The following is a 21830-nucleotide window of genomic DNA, read 5'->3' as shown; positions in this document are numbered from 1 at the left end:
GGTGTATTTTGTCAGGTCCTACAGATTTGTTCTGGTGCAGGTTTTTCAGTCTAGCCACAATGTTGTCTTTACTGACATTGGTTTATCAACTGTATACTTAGGTTGGGAAGTGGATCTCTATCTGGGGTACTGAAGACCTTTTGGAACTGATTTTTCCCTGCAAGCCTGAAAATATTTGTGTGATTTTCGAAAACAAGGAAAACACCCACAAAAAGTCAAGGAATCTCAATAAAGATTGCAAAATCAGGTGCTGTATATTAGAGAACTCTACTGTAGATGCTTCAAGCTCTTATCTACAAAAAGTGGAATTTTGTGCTTGTACCCCAGAAGAAAGATAAAAGATTTATGTATATTTGTTGTTTTTTTCTCCCAGAGGTGATTGTATGAAACCAATAGTTCTAAAAGATTAGAAGAGTACTCATTTGAATGAAAATTTAAAGTTCTAGTTCCATTTTTAAAAAACCAAAAAGATTGGAGGTTAGCCCATGCTCTTCCCCCAATAAAAAATCTAATGAAAATTTGAGATTGTTATTTGATTAGTCATAAATTAAAGGTCCAAAAACTCTGCCTCTGACCCCAGTGATCATCCATGGTCCCTGTGGCAAGACCCAAAACAGGGAATGGTGAAATGGCTGTAAGTTATGCAATCTGTCCATTGTTTACATATAGTATTTGTTATGAAGGAGGCACACTTGTGCCTCTATAAAGAGGCGACCCACCACAATGTTAAGCGATTTCCGGTCCTAGTGGTCGCAGAGAGACAGCAGCAATCACACTTTGTAGCCCAAGCTCAAACTAAGAAACGTGCAAAACTTCACCCCCCTCCAACTTTATGTTCATGGGTAAAAGTGTGCCGGAAGTTTCGACCCTCTGACCACAGCCCCCCTTTAACGTTGTCCGATTGGGATGAGGTTTTAGAGGTTAACCTTTCCTAGGGCCCGGGAGCTTATCCTCGAAATTTCAGCTCAATCCGATTACTTCTTCCCTGTTTTCCAAAAAACAAATACAACAACTTAGTGTTCATTTTTTTTCTTGTTAGCCACACGTATATGTCACAGTGGGCAGTACACCTGAGTAAACGAGGGCTAATTTAAATCAAAATACGAATTTTTAGGACCTTTTCATAATTTCAGACAGAAAAAATTATCCCCCAAATTTATATTTACGAAAAACCTCGTTTTCCTATAAGAGCCCTTGTTAATTTTTCCCACCACAGCCCCCCTTTAACGTTGTCTGATCAGGCTGAAATTTAGAGGATAAGCTTTCCTGGGGCCTGGAAGCTTATCCTCGAAATTTCAGCTCAATCTGATCACTCCTTTCCATTTTCCAAAAACCAAATATCAAGTTTTGTGGGGATTTGCTTGCGTCAAAAATAGATCCCACATACTAAAAATACAATTACAATTGTGTCTCTTTAGTACAGCGGTCGATACTCTTGACTGTCAGGCGGAAGACCCGGGTTCGATTCCCCGTCGGAGGAAATTTTTTATATAGGCCTACTGAATTTAAAGTTTAAAAAAGAAACTCAGTTTCTTTTTTAAATTATTTGAAAAAAATTACATTTTCTAAAGAGTTGAAGAGGCTGAGTTACAAGGTCGACCCTTAAAACACCCTGTCGAGAAAGAAAAGAACAATACACAATCATCTAACAGTTAGTCAAGCAATAATAAGTAATAAATTGTACAAAAACGTGCAGAAATTATTTGAAAAAAACTCCGTTTTCTAAAGAGTTAAAGAGGCTGAGTCACAAGTTCGAACCTTAAAACGTACAGGGATTAGAAGGTACTAATGGGGGCTGCCGCCCCCAAACCCCCCGCTTTCGCAGCCTTTAAATAAAAAAAAATTTTTAAACTGAAGGTAAGGAGCGACATTAAAACTTAAAACGAACAGAAATTATTCCGTATATGAAAGGGGCTGTGCCCTCCTCAACGCCTCGCTCTTTACACTAAAGTTTGACTTTCACACAACTCTTTTTGTTAAACAATAAAAACTTTAGCGTAAACAGCGAGGCGTTGAGGAGGGCACAGCCCCTTTCATATACGGAATAATTTATGTTCGTTTTAAGTTTTAATGTCGCTCCTTACTTTCAGTGTAATTTTTTTATTTATTTAAAGGCTGCGAAAGCGGGGGTTTGGGGCGGCAGCCCCCAACTGTACCTTCTAATCCCTCTACGTTTTAAGGTTCGAACTTGTGACTCAGCCTCTTTAACTCTTTAGAAAACGTAGTTTTTTTCAAATAATTTGGAAATATAAAGAGCTTTTGGGGGGAATTTTTCATGGGGTTGAAAGTTTCCAGGGGGAATTTTATAAATAAAAGGAAGAAGGGGGTTCCTGTCATGATTTGAAAAATGGTCACAAATGTTAATCTTAAAAAACGAGTTTTTCAACTGAAAGTAAGGAGCATTAATACTTTAACCCAACAAAAGTTATTCCATATATGAGGGGGCTACCCTTTCCTTATTCATTGCACTTTATGCTAAAGTTAGATTTTTTCCTTCCATTCTTTAAGAACATGTCCTGAAATACAAGGGCTCTTGAATTTGAATTAAAAATACTTTGAGAGATCTTAAGACTTAAGAAAAATGAGCAAGGGTGGATGAGGGGCAGCCCCACTCATGTACAGATTTAATTATGTTTGTTTAAATTTTAATGTTATGGCTTACTTTAGGCCTAAGTTGAATTTTTTTTATTTAATAATAATAAAGCATCCAGCTCAATGTCAACATCATTAGAATCCTCAATATCAGAGAAGTCTTCATTTTTACATAACCTATATTTTCTGGTTTATTGAGATCAAAGCTGTATTCAGGATTTTTTTTGGGGGGGGTTAACTAAAAAAAACTTCAAAAATATGTTTATATCTGTTTTTGTTACATTTTTACAAGTCAAACAAACATTTTTTTGTTTGGGGGGGGGGGGGGGACAGGGGGGCAAACCTTCCCTCCCTGGGTACAGCCTTGATTGAGATCCAACTCAGATTGGCTCACTTATTACTAAAAATTTTAAACTTAACTAATAAAGTGCATTTAACTTACACATCTAAAGTCACAACCACTGTCAACACTGAATTAGAAAAAATTACCTTTTCTGTTACCTTTAGTCCAAAGAAGTTGCTTGGCAACCAATCAAAAACTTTTGAAGAGATTCTTCTTGACTCAATCAAGCAGCCCGACCTACCATCAGTTTCAGGAATAGAAAAACGGAAGAAAATTGCAAGAGAGGCAGAAGTGATAACATCAAAAGAGCATCTAGAAGTGCTTAAGAGGGAAGAAAATCTGAAAGCAAAAGGCAAAGGGAAGAAGAAAAGTTCAGATGGGAAGGGTATAAGATCGAAAAAAAAATATTTCCTAAGAGGGAAGCCAATAGAGATACGGGTGATAGCGAATCAGACATCAGCCTTGAACTTGGCTCTGATGAGGATGATCAGAGTATTCAAGATACTATTCAAGAAAGTGACAGCAATGACAAGGAGACACCCAGTAAGCAAAAGATTGTTCCCAAGCTAAATGAGTATTATGCAGTTAGATACGATGCAAGGAATGACGAACAAGGTTACATAGGAAGGGTTCTAGACTTTCCTGACAAGGGAAAAATTAAGCTCAAGTTTCTTCACTGCTTGAGCCTTGCCACCTACTCTTTCAATTGGCCAAAGAAAGACGATATCGATACTGTGGATGACAAATACATTTTGCAGGACCAGTAAACTTAGTGGGAAAACCAGACCATTTGAAATACCCCAAATCCGTCAGGTTATTGTATCGTACAAGGCAGTTACTAGCAAGCGTCAGTAGATCTTTGTTTTATGCCCATACACGTAAGCTACAACATATATGAGTAACTTTTTGTATCTGGAGTCAAACCATAATTTGTGTGATATGTTTTTCTTTTTTTAAATACAAGCAATCATTTAAATTCAGTGATTTGTGCACTTCGGCTATGATACTTGTAACGTTTATCTGTTGGGTAAGTCCGACACTGTCAGAGTTACCCCACAGCAGCAGAAAAAAGTATGGTCTGGCCTTTTGATGCCAGTCAGTTTGACATAAAAATTGTTTGCTTATGGACTTATAGTGATTCCTTGATGCCCTTTAAGATGGTGAAGTCATATTATTTTTGACATATTGTTGAAAAAAGCTGGTAGGATATGTTGCACTTCCCCCAAAGCTGGGGTAAGTCCAACATAGCAGACTGCACCAACTTTGAGACCTGGTGATGGGCTACAAGCACAGTATATGGGAAAATCAGAAAGAGAATAATATGGGAAACTGTTGAAAAAATGGGAAAAAAAAGGTTGATAGAAGATGATATGAGATACTCATAAAAAAAAATCTTGAGAGTCAATTTAACAAAAAAAACATGTTAAGGTGTCGGACTTTCCCCGATTCACCCTACCCTGAATTTAAAGTTTAAAAAAGAAACTCAGTTTCTTTTTTAAATTATTTGAAAAAAATTACGTTTTCTAAAGAGTTAAAGAAGCTGAGTTACAAGGTCGACCCTTAAAACACCCTGTCGAGAAAGAAAAGAACAATACACAATCATCTAACAGTTAGTCAAGCAATAATAAGTAATAAATTGTACAAAAACGTGCAGAAATTATTTGAAAAAAACTCCGTTTTCTAAAGAGTTAAAGAGGCTGAGTCACAAGTTCGAACCTTAAAACGTACAGGGATTAGAAGGTACAAATAGGGGGCTGCCGCCCCCCAAACCCCCCGCTTTCGCAGCCTTTAAATAAAAAAAAATTTTTAAACTGAAGGTAAGGAGCGACATTAAAACTTAAAACGAACAGAAATTATTCCGTATATGAAAGGGGCTGTGCCCTCCTCAACGCCTCGCTCTTTACGCTAAAGTTTGACTTTCACACAACTCTTTTTGTTAAACAATAAAAACTTTAGCGTAAAGAGCGAGGTGTTGAGGAGGGCACAGTCCCTTTCATATACGGAATAATTTCTGTTCGTTTTAAGTTTTAATGTCACTCCTTACTTTCAGTTTAAAAAATTTTTTTTATTTAAAGGCTGCAAAAGCGGGGGTTTGGGGCGGCAGCCCCCAACTGTACCTTCTAATCCCTGTACGTTTTAAGGTTCGAACTTGTGACTCAGCCTCTTTAACTCTTTTAGAAAACGTAGTTTTTTTCAAATAATTTGGAAATATAAAGAGCTTTTGGGGGAATTTTTCATGGGGTTGAAAGTTTCCAGGGGGAATTTTATAAATAAAAGGGAGAAGGGGGTTCCTGTCATGATTGGAAAAATGGTCATAAATATAAGTTTTAAAAAAACGAGTTTTTCAACTGAAAGTAAGGAACATTAATACTTTAACCAAACAAAAGTTAGTCCACATATGAGGAGAGCTATCCTATCCTTGTCCATTGCACTTTATGTTGAAGTTAGACTTTTTCCTTCCATTCTTTAAGAACATGTCCTGAAATACAAGGACTCTTGAATTTGAATAAAAAATGCTTCGAGAGATCTTAAGATCTAATAAGAATGAACAATGGTGGCTGAGGGGCAGCCCTACTCATGTACAGAGTTATTTCTTGTTGTTTTAAAATTTTTATTCTATGGCTTACTTTAAGTTGATTTTTTTTTTTTTAGTAAGAATAAAGCATCCAGCATCAATATTAACATCATCAGGATCCTCCATATCAGAGAAGTCTTCATTTTTACATACCCTACATTTTCTGGTTCATTGAGATCAAAGCTGTACTCAGGATTTTTTTGTGGGGGGTTAACTAAAAAAAACCTCAAAAATATGTTTATATCCATTTTTGTTACATTTTTACAAGTCAGACAAACATTTTTTTGTTTGGGGGGGGGGGACAGGGGATCAAACCTTCCCTCCCTGGGTACAGCCTTGATTGAGATCCAACTCTGATTGGCACACTTATTTCTAACAATTTTAAACTTAACTAATAAAGTGCATTTAATTTAAAATTAATTTTAAACAAGTTATATTAAAATATCCAGACACGTAAAACCTGGTATTGGCCTATGTGTGTCTTTCTCACCTATATGCATTACTCTAGGCCTACTGTTTATCTGATTGCAAAGAAACTGAAGTTGTTGGAAGCAATCTTGCAAAGGTTTAGGGCACAATGTACAAGCTTTTACCTTTTTGGTTTTTTATCCTTACAGTTCAGTTAAATTTTACTTATTTTGGACAACAGCTAAGTATAGCAAACAGTATGCTTTATAAACTTTTTCATTAGTTTCACTGTTTATTAGATTAACACAAATGATTAAAAAAATAAAACAGTATTAAATTTAAATTTAGGCGTTAGTTTTCCTAATTTTTTATTAGCAAATGGAGAAATAAATCCTTTTTCCACTAAACAAACACCTCATGGTCTGTGAGTGACCTAAAATTAGAAAAGGCCTAGTCTTGCTCACAGATAGTGCAGTGATCATCATAAGTATAAGGTAGGGCTACAACACATTCCAAAAATTCAAAATACTTTTCTAGGGTCATTGAGGCTCTAGATCCATGAGCCTACAACACATTTCTTGGTAAATATTTTGTTGTTCATATTACTGACCAACAAATAAATTGATTATACCACCAGATGTCATTTTTTATGCGCTTTCTGAATATATTAATAGCTTTTCTTACAAATCCAATTTTAAGCCTTCTTAGAACCCCTGAAAACGATAATGCCATTATATATTTGTTTTTATTTTTTTTTATAAAAATGGGTTATAACATTTTTTTCAAAATTACTGTTTCCATTTTGTCAAAGTTGTATAATTCATAAGCATGATTTGTCAAAATTAAGTTGGATAAAAAAATCAAAAAAAATCTGCCATGTTTTATTCTTGTTCTGTTAGGCTGCTTAAAGCTGTCATTTTACCTATTTGTTGGAAAATATCAAAACCACAAGAAGAAACATGGCAGTTACAAAAATGGAGAAATTATTTTAAATATTTTATTCAACTTAATCATGATAGATTAAAGCTTTTGAATTATATAATCTTAAAAAACAGATTTACAATCAAATAGTATGTTTGAAATCAAAGGTTCAAGTCTTTGTTATACCCAAAACTAGAAATTTTTTGGTCATTTTCAAGGGTTCAAAAAGGTCTTGAATTTAAATTTGCAAGAGAAGCGATTAGGCTATTATATTCGTAAATAGCATAAAAAAAGGCATCGAGTGGTATATTTGCTTTGTTCATAAGTTAAAAATGCAAAAAGCTAAATATCTACCTATTTCTGAACTTCAAAATACCTTCCTAGAGGTCATTGAGGCTCTAGATTAATTCCTGATAATTTTGTCTGGCCTACCTAATGCAACTAACCCTACTTTCTAAGACAGACAAAAGTCCCTTAGATAGAATTTTACCAGTAAAAGTTCTAGTAATTAGGTCCTAGATTACATAAGAAGTATTAGCCTATTGTTATTTTTAATAGGCTTTATTTAGCAGTAAGAACAAAGTGATGATGAAAAAATGTGTCAAATAGTAGGTAACTATTTGCACTCCATATTAGTGACTTACAAATAAAGTGGACATATTATTCAATGCCTGTTCTATGCCATGAAAAATATTAAAGCCAGCAGAAGAAGGTTTAGCCACAGAAAAGTGGCACAACCTTCTTTTTCTGTTTTTTGTTGCTTTCTTGAGATGGCATTAACATGGGAGATTAGCCCCTCTGTTTGAATCTCCCTTGTTTCTGTTCTGCCAATAAATTGTGGATTTTGATTTTAGAGGCCCATAATACCTTATGTACTAACAATGAGCAGTTACCCTAACTTACAGGCTTTACCCCAAAAAGCTGGGGGGGGGGGCATTTGTAAACCTGGAATTATAGTTATTTGACCTTCAGTCTATTTTGAACAATTTGGCTATAAAGACAAAAGCATTCTTTTGTTTCCAAGTCAAGAATAGCTGCAATTAAAATGTCCATTATGATTAGGACATTCTAGGCCAAAAGTGCCAGTCATCAGATGATTTGTTTGGCTTTCTTCCTGCAATGAAAAATGCACTTTTTTATGGTGAAAGAAATCCGCAATTTATTGGCAGAACAGAAACAAGGGAGTTTTGAAAAGAGGGGCTAATCCCCCATGTTAATGCTGTCAAGAAAGCAACAAAAACAGTGAAGAAGGCTGTACCACTTTTCTGTGGCTAAACCTTCTTTCATTGGCTTTAATATTTTTGATATTTTGTCAAAAACGCATTCTTGAACATTTGATTTCAATGAAGAAGAAAATCGAACATAATATTGCAAAATTTATTTATTGAACTTTCATTTATCCAACTTAATTGTGGATAATCAGTGCTTGTGGATTATATAACATTGAAAAATAGATTTATAATGAAACAGTAAGTTTAAATCAGATGTTTTAGGCCTTTTCACCTAAAAACTAGAATTAGCCTATTTTGGTCATTTTCGAAAGCTCAAAAAGGGCTTAAATTCAAATTCCCAATGGAAGAACTTACTATATTTGTAAATAGCATGAAATAGGCATCAATTGGTGTGTTCACTATATTTGTAAGACAGTAATATGAACTGCGGTAAAATTCTACTTTAGCTACTTTTGACTATCTTGGAAAGGGGTTGGGTTAAGAAAATGAAACTTTCAGGGATGGTTCTACAGGCTAAAGTATGTCCCGGGAAAATATTTTGAAGTACCCACCTCCACTCCTTCTCCCTCTAGAGGGTCCTGACCTTTGATAACCTTTAAAAATCTGTGAGTTTTAGAAGTGAAACATTGCAAGATAGATCTTCTGCTTAAATGAAGTACAAAAAAATTTTTTTCAGCTTCACAACTTTGCTCAATCCCAATTTATAAGGTTTTAAAGATATGCAAATACATTTCCTAAATTTTTGACATAAACTATTTATATGGCTTAAAATTCTGCTCAAATAACTGAAATTGCATTTTCAGAGCTAAAGCCAGGGAAAAAGAAACTGATAACTGAAAATTAATGTAAAATGTTGTTTTGTCAAAATTTCAATGGGTATAGACCTGTCATGTAGGCAAAATTTCACGATCCTCTAGAGGGACAAGGAGTGGAGGTAGGTACTTCAAAATACCTTCCCGGGACATACTTTAGCCTGTAGACCCATCCCTGAAAGTTTCATTTTTCTAACCTAACCCCATTCCAAGATAGCCAAAAGTAGCTAAAGTAGAATTTTACCTGAACTGCAAAAAACCTACCAAATATTGCACCCCTACAAAACTGTAGTCATTTGTAGTACAGTTTAGTTCAGAGACATTTGACTCTGGTATGACTGGGGGCTTAGATACAGCCACAACTGGTGATTTTTGTGTTTATAAAGAGATATCCAACGGTAGGATATGGTCTTTGTTTCTTCCTAGGCTATACTATAGATTCACTGATGGGGCTAGGCCTATATCCTGGCTACTGATAAGAGATCATTGCATCTTTTGATTTTCAACATACTTGAATCCAATAAAGTAGACGAAAAACAAACCAAAGGCTATTCAAAGCAAATCCCGTTTAAAATATTGGACTAGTGGTAAATCACTAGGAATTAGTGTTGCCAAAACTTTCAGGGAAAAAGTGTTCAAATCAGTCAACTAGAAACTTAGCCAAGATGCAGGGTTGCCACTACAAATTTTCAAACCTGTGAAAAAAGAACCGAAAAGTCTATGAAATTTGTCCTTCTTTGTTCTGCTACCTAGCGGTCTGTTACCTGCATGAGTTTTGCAGGCATTTTCAGCTTTGCCATTAGCGCTACCAATAAATTAAGTTTAGTACTAGTTCAATTTGAAGAGATGGCAGAAAAGAATCGTCATGAGAATGTCAACAGAACGATATTTTATATCGATTATCCATACCGCTACCTATCTTAGTCGAAAAGTGAATAACTAATCATAGATTCATTTTCACTTCGGCATTTTCATAAGTTATGCGAAAAAGATGCGAGTCGTTGATCTTTGGTGCCTATTAAGGTTATTTTGGCGCGACAAGGTCCGAACGGCTGTAGCAACGAAATGTCTATTTTGACCAATAGTGGTTGTAAAGTTAAACAGAATACGTCAATCTCCTTAACCACTCAGTCAACTAATTGGTCAAGTGGTTGAATTCGTTTAAAAACTCCTCTATCTTGCCGTTTTCTAAACATTTAGAATTAGTCCTGAGCAAAAATTACGTTTTTCGAGAAATAAAAATGTGAGAAGACAAGGCCGGCTTAAATAAACTCGCTTGAGTTATACTCGATAGAAACTGGCAACCACCGTTTGACAAAAAAAAAACACAGCTGAAAGTATAGAATATAAAACAGAAACATTTGCTAGCGGTTATAAATAAAATTCAGCCGCAACACAGCTTTTCTGCGAAACTCCTTTCTTTCTATTAATGGCAGCTGCGTAATAATAGCCATATGCACACGGCTACACGCCACAGGAATTTACGTGGAACGTGCCAGCAGGGAATGGCCATTCACTTCTTCTTACCAGGCTTCTCAGTGATCTTAGTGACTTTGCTAGAATCTGTAGGTTGTTCCTTGAAGGTAACCGACTCGATGAAAAACTTCAACTGTACGACAGAAGAAAAAGATGGGTTGTATAGTTCTAGAACAGCATATTGGCTAATACTTAAAGTTCTATTCCTACTTCGTTGATAAGTGGTGTTCGCACAGGGCACAAAAACATTTAAGTAAAATCCCCAAGCCGTTACCAAAGCTTAAAAGTAAAGTACAAATTAAAAGCAGTCGTATTTACAAAAAGAGAAGAAAATAAAGACATTTGGTTTTGATTTGGAAAAATTTCCAAAAAGTGTCCCTTTTTTCAAAAAGCTGCCTTTTTTGACCCAATAGTGTCCCCGTGTCCCTCAGAGTGAAAAAGTGTCCAAAAGCCACTAAAAGTATCCATTTGGCATCCCAGCTAGGAATGGCAATCATAATGAAGTGGCAAGTTATATTTACTATATTTCCGAATACCTGATTTGAGATAGACAGTTCTACTAAGGTTGTCAAGTTCATTCTTCCTGCCATGGTTTCCGCTCTTGCAAGACTTGTCAATATATCTTTTGAAAAAGGTGTCTTCCGAAGAGCTTTAAAGCATGCTTGTGTTATTATAGATTTTAAAGGTGGTTCACGAAATGACCCTGCTAGTTATCATCCTATATCTCTCTTATCAGTGCTTAGTAAAATTTTTGAAAGAGCTATGCTGTCCCAACTTCTTGATTTTCTTAATTCTACAATATTTTTTCATGATTCCAAGTTTGGTTTTAGGGCAAAGCAATCAACTGAGCATAAATGTACAAATCTCTTGAATTATATACATACGTTTCTCGATTCTAGTCTGATACCTGCTACTCTTTCTCTTAATGTATGTAGAGCATTAGATTCAATAACACACAAGATTTTTTTTTGAAAACTATCCCATATTGCAATATGAGGCAGTACTTATTCTTGCTTTCTATCATATTTTTCTGGTCGAGTTATCTCAGTTGATCTTCTCTTTTCAACTTGTCTGAAATAGAGTTTGGTGTTCCAAAAGGATCTGTTATTGGGCTGAAACTCTTTTTATTTTATGTTAATTCACCACATAAATCCGGTTAAAAATTTAAAACCTACCACTTGCTGTTGTCTTTGTCAACATGCATGTGTCACTAATTGCGACAAGAGTTTGTCCTTCTCCAATACATTTATAGCTTTTGCAGTTGACAGTACTCTTGGCACAGCAGGTAGAACTGAGTCTAATCTCTGTTCAAACATGATTGCCCTTTTTGAAAGTTATTGAGTGATTTGATGTTAATTATCTTGCCTTAAATGTTGAATTTTAAATGCATGAATTTCAGCCATGTATTGGCAAATTAAGAGGGAGGGTCTGGGGGTAATTTATGGCAGGGCTACAAGCAAGATGTCATCAACAATTATTTTTGTATATTAATAGTCAAGTATGAATTTTTTTATTAACATTTTTCCTTCTCTTGGTGTATACCATTACAAATAAGGAAATCTGCATATTACAAAGTATAAATTGTTTTCTTAACATGATTTTTTTGCAACAGCCCCAATTCTAGACACAGCCAAGGCCACAAAAATGTTGGGTCTGATCCGTCAAATATATCAAAAAAGGATAGATCTGCATAAAATTCTAGTCTTGCCTTAATCTGAGCAGCAATAAAATTCCTTGTAAGACTCCTAACGCAGATCCATCTCAGCCATGCAGAAAAAAATTCCTAATGAGGAAGCATTTCGGAATAGAAAGTGTTCCACGCGCTAAAGGAGGGCTCTTGTCTTTTTGGTGCATAGCAACGGCTGAGCCACCGTGATTTTTGTCTGGTTCCAAACTTTCAGTCAAAATAAGCCCATCATTAAAAAAAAGCCCATGTTCCCGCCTCACGGCCATCACGCCCACTCCAAACTCAGCCCGCCCCTGACAGCTAAAACAAGCCCAAGAGGTGGAAAACAATTCCATCTGGCAACACAGCTTCTACTTAGGTTGTCAAGTTCATTCTTCCTGCCATGGTTTCCGCTCTTACAAGACTTGTCAATATGTCTTTTGAAGATGGTGTCTTCCGAAGAGCCTTAAAGCATGCTTGTGTTATTATAGATTTTAAAGGTGGTTCACGAAATGACCCTGCTAAATATCATCCTAGATCTCTCTTATCAGCGCTTAGTAAAATTTTTGAAAGAGCTATGATTTCCCAACTTCTTGATTTTCTTAATTCTAAAATCTTTTTTCATGATTCCCAGTTTGGTTTTAGGGCAAAGCAATCAACTGAGCATAAATGTACAAATCTCTTGAATTATATACATACATTTCTTGACTCTTGTCTGATACCAGCTATTCTTTCTTTTAATGTATGTAAAGCATTTGATTCAATAACACACAAGATTCTTCTTTGAAAACTATCCCATATTGCAATATGAGGCAGTACTTGTTCTTGCTTTCTAACATATTTTTCTGGTCGAGTTATCTGAGTTAATCCTCTCTTTTCAACCTGTCTGAAATAGAGTTTGGTGTTCCAAAAGGATCTGTGATTGGGCTGAAACTCTTTAAATTTATGTTAATTCACCACAAAAATGCGGTTAAAAATCTAAAACCTACAACTTGCTGTTGTCTTTGTCAACATGCATTTGTTACTAATTGTGACAAGAGTTTGTCCTTCTCCAATACATTTATAGCTCTTGCAGTTGACAGTACTCTTGGCACAGCTGGTAGAACTGAGTCTAATCTCTGTTCAAACATGATTACCCTTTTTGAAAGTTATTGAGTGGTTTGGTGTTAATTATCTTGCCTTAAATGTTGGATAGTCATGTTTTCTTATTTTCTCAAGAGTTTAAATGGCTTGTTCTGGTTTAAAAGAAATATATGTATCCAGAGGTTCCCTTATTAGGCATAAGAACGTTGCTTTCGATTCCCAAGCATCTTGCATGATGAAAGTCTTTCCTTCAACCGTCAAATTGCTCTCATTAAAATTAAAGTCTCCAGAAGCCTTAGGATCCGTAAAAAATTTAAACACATTTTTCCAGGGTCAATTCTTAGACTCCTATTCTACAGCTTGGAACAGCCTTATGTTTCCTACTGTTCTATTGTTTGGATGTCAACTTTTCCCTCATCACTAAAGCTGTAATATTCTTATATTTCTGTTCTAGGTGACCTGGGTTTCTATGTCTAAAGAATAAACGTTGAGCTTTCCTTCATGGTGTCAGATCATCTAAAACAACATGGAAGCCAACGTCCCATACCCTGCAACGGATTGGAGAAGTGATAACCTCCAAGAGACATGGAAAATATTTAATAATCACGCAAAGCTGATGTTTTAAGGGCCCCTTTGTGGAAAGACAGAAAAGGTGCAATGTGCCTTCCTGCTGATCTGGCTTGGAGATAAAGGGCGAGACATTTGAAGTATCTCTACATTTACAGCTGAAGAACAGGACAAAATTCAAACCTACATGGAAAAGTTCAGTGTTATTTTCCTCCCTCAGTGCAATACAGTGTTTCAAAGATATCTCTTCCATAAACGTGATCAACGAGATGGTGAACCAGTGGATCAATACATAACTGATCTGAATCTTTTGGTTTATACAACCATCCCTTCCATAGAAACCTTAAACACCCCCCGGGCATAATTTACAGCCCTTGCCCCCAGACTCTGGAGGTTTGTTTCAATCCCAATAGCCATGTTATATGATATTTAGACTATTTTGAATAAAATGGCTATTTCATAATTTCTATTAAATACATTTCGGGAAAATACGGTGGCCGTGTGTGTGTATGTGTGTGTGTGGGGGGGGGGGGGGGAGCTGCCCACCGATCACTTTGACTTAAAACTAGCACTAGAGCTTCTAATTGCCAATGCATTGAGCCCCTTCCGAAATGTATATTACTACGCTTTCTATAAAACCTTTTACGCCCCCAGGGCATAGCCTACAACCCTTGCCCTGAGGGCTGGGGGGATTTTTATCCTCAAAAACATAATTTCTGGACCTTTCAAATACGTTGACCAAAAATATCTTCCTCAAAATTTTGATTGGAAATATTTCGGGAAATGATGGGTATGTAGGAGGGGGGGGGGGACATTAGGCCTCCGATCACTTTTGAATAATGAAAAGGGCGCTAGTCATCTCAATTTTCAACCAAATGAGCCCTTTTTGAAGTTTCTACGACAACACTTTCTATAAAATCTAATATGCCCCAAGTTTGGTAAAGCTTTCTAATTGAGTGAATTATTAATTTAGTAAAAATATATAAGACACAAATATGAAGTTTTGAAATACCACTTTTTATGTTAAGATAAGGAACATATCCTGCCAAGTTCTGTTTAACGGGAAATTGAGAAACTACCACTTCCTAGCGATTACGTGGGAAGGTGTGGTTGATAAAAATGTATAAAAGATACATTTTATCGGAAGGGGTGATCTGATACTAACTTTATGCCGGACTGACCTCTGGTCCGTTGTTTTTAGAAATACCTTGGAATTTTGTCTTATCATTGTAAGTGCCTAAGTATCTTATTATATATTATTGTAGTTTCTGAGACTTGTGGTCTACTTGGGACAGCCAGTTCCAGTAGAAAGTATATATCTGATTATTATTATATGTTAAGTGAATAAAAGTATTGTATTTTGGACAACCTCTCTACGATCTACCTTTAACCCCTCGAACATAACCAGTTGTTACACCTAATTATTTTGGTCAAAGCCTAAGGAATGCTAACAAATTTTAACTACCTTAGGGCCATAGTTTATCTCCCCTTTAAAGGGAGAATAAAGACATTTACGACCACGACCCCCAAATACCATAATAGTACACGTCACAACATAAGGACATGATTTACAACCCTTATCCTGATTGTACCGTGAGTAACATGTGACTTATTTAAAATACAAAGATTCTTTCCTTCTAAAGATAATGCCGACTTCCCCTAATTAAGTTTAAATCCCAGTTCCAAGAGTCTAAATCCTTAATCAGCAATAAGAAAAACTGCCTTTTAGTTTCAACCAAACCTTGGCGTTAATAATGGCAAAGGCTTTTGAATTTCGCCGTGAAAGGTGGTAATAAAAAAACTAGAAAATACAATGTTTTCACAGGAAGTCTTAAGTGATAAGAGTGTGTGAACGTCTGCATCATCAAAAATATTTAAGAAAAATTATTGGAAGAAGGGTTCGCATCCTTTGGCCATTCAAGCCAATTGTGAGCCAGTTCTCACAGCGCAGGACGAAAAAAACTACATTTGATAGTGGGGTAAAAGTGCTTCTTGAAGATATTCGTAAATCAGAATCAGGACCACTTAGATAGAATTATTTTCGGCGTACGATCTTTGCAATTCTTTGATTATTGTATCTCAGTCACCATTGTTGTCGTTGGAAGTGACTCACTGCTGTTCACCTAAATATGTAAGTATCAATAAATCTATTGTTTTTTACCTGTGTTTATTTCATTTTATATGTCTGCATCTAGTCTAATAACAGGTAATTAGTTCGCAAATCTCCAAGGACATTCCCAGGGAATCTGATCTCAAGATAGCTCAAGAAAAAGAGGTCACATTTATATTTCCACACATTTTATTTTCTCCCTTCAATTGAGGGCGGCACTAGCCTAGTTGGCACAATCTTTAGCGCTATAAGCGGTGCTAACGGAGATCCTATAAAGTGTAAGTTCGCTTCCTTCAGGTACGATATTATATTTGACGCGGTCAATATTTATGACCACAATGAAGCCCAGTCTCTTTCCTTTTTTAATCACAGCCCTAAAACTTTCATCGCTACAAATGGCACAGTCGGAAATTGGAAGAAAACTTGCGAACTAATTACGCTATAAACTTTGTAATTTGAATTTAATTATTAGAGATACAGACATATAAGTAAAGTGATTAGGCCTATAACCACTAAGCTACGACAGGAAACTCTTTAAAATATCTCATAGGAGATAATAGCCTCCCCCAAAATAGGTTAAGTGAAAAAATAAATTTATTTTGAGTTGATTCAAACGCGAAAAAAAATGGCAGACGACCATAACGAGTTATTAATAGTGCAGAAGTTGCTCGCGAAAAATATAGAAATAGCGAAGTCTATCCCGGAGTACAATGGTGAATCAGATATTGACGAATTCAATATCCAATTGGCCCAGTTTGTACAACTAACAAAAACAGAGCTAGGAGCGTCAGTCGACATGCTCATACTACGATTAAAATGCCAGGCCTTAACCTTTCTAAAACAGATTGAACATACCATAGGCAATAACGCCAACTTGCCAATAAATACGGTTGATAAATTGTTAAAAGCATTTAAAGATAGATTTATCGAAACCAGTTCCATAAATAAATTAAAACACGGAACGGTGAGCTTTGACTATTCACAAAATATAAGAGAATATCTTGATAACATACGGATTTCAGTAGAGGCAAAATACGGAATAGGTTCACGGTAACTGTGTAAAAATGTCATAATAAATACCATTTTGCGAGGGCTGCCCCCCAAACTATATAGAGTGGTAATATCGAAAAATATGCAGACGTTGGATCTCGCAGTTCAGGAGTTAGAGCGATTGATCAAAGTCGACACGATGGTCACAAATCACAGAAGAGCAAAAATAAATAGTCTAGGCGATTCAAATGCGAACATAAACTTCAAAGAGCGATCAGGCGTCCCTCAATTTCTTTTCTAGGGATAACTGCCCAGTACCACAAAGAAACAAAACGCAAGAACCCACTAGGCAGAAAACAGTACGTTTTCAGCCTGTCAAACAATCCAATTACGAAAATAACCCTACAATAATAAGGTGCTATATTTGTAATCGTGTTGGGCATATCGCAAGAGAGTGCCGTTATGTCCCCAATCGTATACCAAGAATTGCTGTCGGTATTACGCAAAATTACGGCAACCATTTGTTCGGAAGAACAAATTTTAGCACCGGTCGTGCACTAGGCTAGCCAGGGAGGATTGCGCCAATCAGTACCTTACAACACGTACCAACCAAACTTGTATAACCCTCCCCCCCACAGACAAATTAATAGCCGATTTGAAAACCCAAATACTCGCAAAAGCCAATATAATCTGAGAATGCTATATAGAAATTACGAAAATTTGCCGATGGGAAATGAAAATTTTGCAAGCCGACGGCATTGGCAGTCCGCGCCAACAAACGGCACTAACACAGGACATCCACGTTACCATAATAATACATGCCGAAGGCAGATAGACGTAAATCCATTAGATATGCCTACGGAATCTCATACGTCTGAATATCTATTACAGGCACCGACACATGAAATAAATCTTCAGGGAAACGTTTCAGGCCCCTCAGAAATATAAATTGGACCCAGAGGGTGTCCGGAATATTTAATAGGTCCAAAACAATGGTCGTGCCGTCTTGTAGTGAAATTAATAACAGGTTACCTATATTTAATGATTTTTTTGTAGAAAATGTTTATTTTAAAGCTTTGATTGACTCTGGTGCAACGATAAGTATCATAAACTCATGGGTATTTAATATGTTGCCTCTGCATGTTATGTGATAGAGGAACCATAATGATCCTAATTTAACGAGTGTGACAGGGCATAAGTTGGATGTAAAAGGTTCAATTTCCATAAACGTAAAAAGAGACAATAGGATCTTTACGACAAATTTTTTAATATGAGATAACTTTCCATACGAAGCAATCATAGGGACTATTCTTATAAGGTCTTATAGAGTACTATTAGACTTAGCAAATTAGAGACTTGTCTGACCGTCTAAGGTGGGGGAAGAAATTTCTTCCTTAAGAAATCTTAACAAAAGGTACGAAGGCAACGTAACAGTAAACAAAATTTCTGACGGTATAATGTCGCAACCTTTTGAGCCTCATGTCTCGCAAGGAGGAAATGGAATAATCAGAAACTTGTCCAATTATTCTGAAAGACATTGCAGAGATGAAGTAAATTTAAATAATAAAAGTGTTGAATTCGCAAAAATAAAAATAGGAGATATGCGACAGTACAGGTCAAACGAAATCAAGAAAATAGTGGAATTGTGGAAAAACATAGTAAAACACAACTTGAAGCCACAGGAGGCCACAATGGCGCAGCATAGCGCCAGTATGAATCTAATAAAGCACAAAGAATGGTTAAAAAATAAAATCCATGAATTAGAAAAAAATGAAATTATACGCCCCAGTATAAGTCTGTACAGTGCACCGGTGATCTTAGTACCAAAAAATAATGGTGATCTTAGACTTGTAGTAGATTATAGAGCCCTCAACAAACAATTAGTTACCGATAAATTTCCTCTACCAAGAAGAGATGAAATTCTTGACTCAATTTCAAGCAAAAACTAAAATTTTTACTTCCTTGGACCTTACCCAAGGCTACCACCAAGTGAAAATAGCCGAAAAAGATGTCCATAAAACTGCATTTTCAGCATCTGAATGTTGTTCATATGAATACTTAAGGGAACCATTTGGACTTAAAACAAGTTCAAGCGCGCTATGTAGACCCCTATTACACCTGTTAAGAGGATTAAAGAATATCATTCATTTTGTCGATGATGTCATATGCGTAGAAAAAAATGCTGAACAACACTTAGCAACGTTAGCTAAGGTGTTCGAGAAGTTCAGACAAGGCAATTTAAAATGCCGGCCTGAGAAAGTAAATTTATTTCAACCTAAAATTAAATTTTTAGGAGTAGTAGTGACACAAGGGGAGATATCCCCAGACCCAGATAAAATAAAATGTGTTGAAAACCTCAAACCCCCTAGAACTATGGAAAAATTAAGAGGAATTTCAGGTCTTACTGGCTACTTTAGAAAATTTGTGCGCAATTACGCTCAAATTGCAAAACCCCTTACGGAATAACCTAAAGGTAACTCTGAAAACGTTACCTGGTCCCAGGAAGCTCAAACTTCCCTAGACCGTCTCAAAAAGGCGCTCACTTGTGAACCAATATTATCACTTCCTGATTTCGAAAACGGAGAATTTTTGGTCACGACCGATGCTAGTTCAAAAGGCATTGGGGCCATTCTTTCGCAAATAATTCCCATGGGAAACCCTGATCCTTTACAAGGACCTTCTAATAAAAAAAATAGAAAAAGTTATATGCTATTTGAGTAGAACCTTATCAAAGGGCGAAAGTAGTTATTCCGCCACAAACTTAGAATTATTATCTATAATCCACCACTTGGACAAATTTAGACACTATTTAATCGGTAGAAAATTTATGCTACGATCAGACCATAAGAGCTTTCAGTACCTGCGCACATTTAAAAACCCCAAGGGTATTCTAGCTAGATGTATTATGAAAATCCAAGACCTGGATTACTAATTTGAACATTTAAAAGGTAAACAAAACGCAGCTTGCAACTTTTTGAGTAGATACCCAGAAAATATTCCGTAGGAAGCTGAAGAAAATTAAGTTAACGCTATCAATGCTAAGAGAAAACATGGACGTAAGAAAAACAAAGTCAAAGACGCAGTAAAGGAAAATAAGGTTAACTATAAAATATAAAAATATAAAAAGAAAATATAAAAAGAAAGCAAAAAACGGACGAAATGTGTTCGGCGCTTATTAATTATTTTGTGAATGACGATGCGTTACCGGATAAATTCAAAACTCTTAGAAAAGAGATAGATGATTTTTACCATGACCTTGATGAAGAAATACTATGTAGAATCGTGACCGCGGAGACAAATAGAAACCAAACCTCAATAATACCTGTATTACCACAAAACTTAATAGTGCCTGCATTTGAATATTTTCATTCAGATATAGGTGGACATTTAGGAGTAATAAAAACGTTCCATAAATTAAAACAATATTTTTACGTGCCGTCGGCAATGACAAAACTTAAAGAATTTGTAAGTACATGCGAAGCGTGTAACTTAAGAAAAATACCCCCCAGCTTATCCTAATCCTCCAATGGGAAGGGTCCCGGTAGCAAAGTACCCCTTCAATATTATCTCATTTGACTTATACGGAACGAGCGGAACCTTGCCTGTTTCTAGTAGAGGCCATACTTGTATTCTTTCAGTTATAGATCATTTTTCAGGATTTACTTTTGCAAAAGCATTTAAAAATCAAGGTGCTTATGCCACCAGTAAGGCGTTAGCGAAATTATTTTTACAATTTGGCGTTCCAAATAAGATTTTTAGTGACAACGGAAGCAATTTTGTTTCAAAGGTAACAAAAGACTTAATGAGTTTTCTATAGAGAAAATGGAGAAAATGGTGACAGCTCCAATAGAGAAAATGGTGAAAGCTCCATACCACCCACAAGCTAATGGTAAAATGGAAAATAGGCATAAAATATTTTCGAACGTATTAAGTATTTATACAAAAGACAATAGGAACGACAATAGGAAATCAATTCTTACCTTATTTAACTAACGTAATCAACACTGCTTATTCAGAAACAACTAAAGATAATCCATTTTATTTACTTTTTGGTCGTGATTTTAGAATTCCGTATAATGAGATTATTGAATCTCGGCAGCATCATAATAGCTCGGAAGATTACAAACAAGAATTCATAAATAGGATGAGGAAAACTTATAAAATAGTTAGGCATGAGTTGGAAAAATGTAAAATAAACCAAGAGCTAAGTAACCAACCCAAAGTCAAGGGGAGTATAGATTTCAAAGTAGGAGACTGCGTCTACCTAAAGAACGAAGCAAAAACGGAAGGCAAAAAACTTTCCAACAAATATTCTGGACCGTGCAGAATAGTCAAAAAGCACGATAACGAATATACTTTTAAAATGGAAAACCCCGAAAGTGCAAGAACTTACAAGGCGCATGTTAGCCGAATAAAAAGAGCCAAATTTCCAGAGAGATGGGTATCAGATCCCTCCTCTACTGATTCGTCAGATGCAGAAAATGAGCCCCCTAGATCAAAATTGGCAGAGCTAAAAACTTTAATTTCAAGCAAGACTATTTCGAGAATGACAGTGATGAGGAAAATTTTGAAGAATTTTTAGCTATGAAAAATCTAGTCATTCAAAAGAAAAAATCCCTAATACCAGTAAGAACAGAAACGCCTAAAAGCTCAAAAAGTTCATCACCAGAGAGCGCGGGAGAATTAGATTATACAATATCTCCAAAAACCCAATTTTTCCCCGATAGAATTTTGACCCCATGTCCCCCCAAAAGATTTCCAGACGGTATGGTTTCCCCTGCAACACCAATAGAAAGGCCCCTGTCCTTACTGGAAGAATTAAACAGAGCTGTAGAAACCCTCGGTATTACTGTAAAGATCCCCCCCCCCCCAAAGATTCAACTAAAACAAACCTGCGAGAAGCTATGGATTTAATGAATTTTCCCATAAAAACGAGTAAAAGTACATTGCCCGAGAATAAAACTCCCAAGGATGACCAGCAACGACAATATCATGATATAACTGTGTCAAAGGTCAAGCCTAAACAGTGGACTTCATGGAGGGAATCCTTAGTGC

Source organism: Artemia sp. Qi Xiang Cuo, chromosome 20, assembly GCF_049724085.1.
Source record: "Artemia sp. Qi Xiang Cuo chromosome 20, ASM4972408v1, whole genome shotgun sequence".
Lineage (NCBI taxonomy): Eukaryota > Metazoa > Arthropoda > Branchiopoda > Anostraca > Artemiidae > Artemia > Artemia sp. Qi Xiang Cuo.
The sequence above is the reverse complement of the archived record's forward strand: the minus strand, read 5'-3'. Positions refer to the sequence as shown.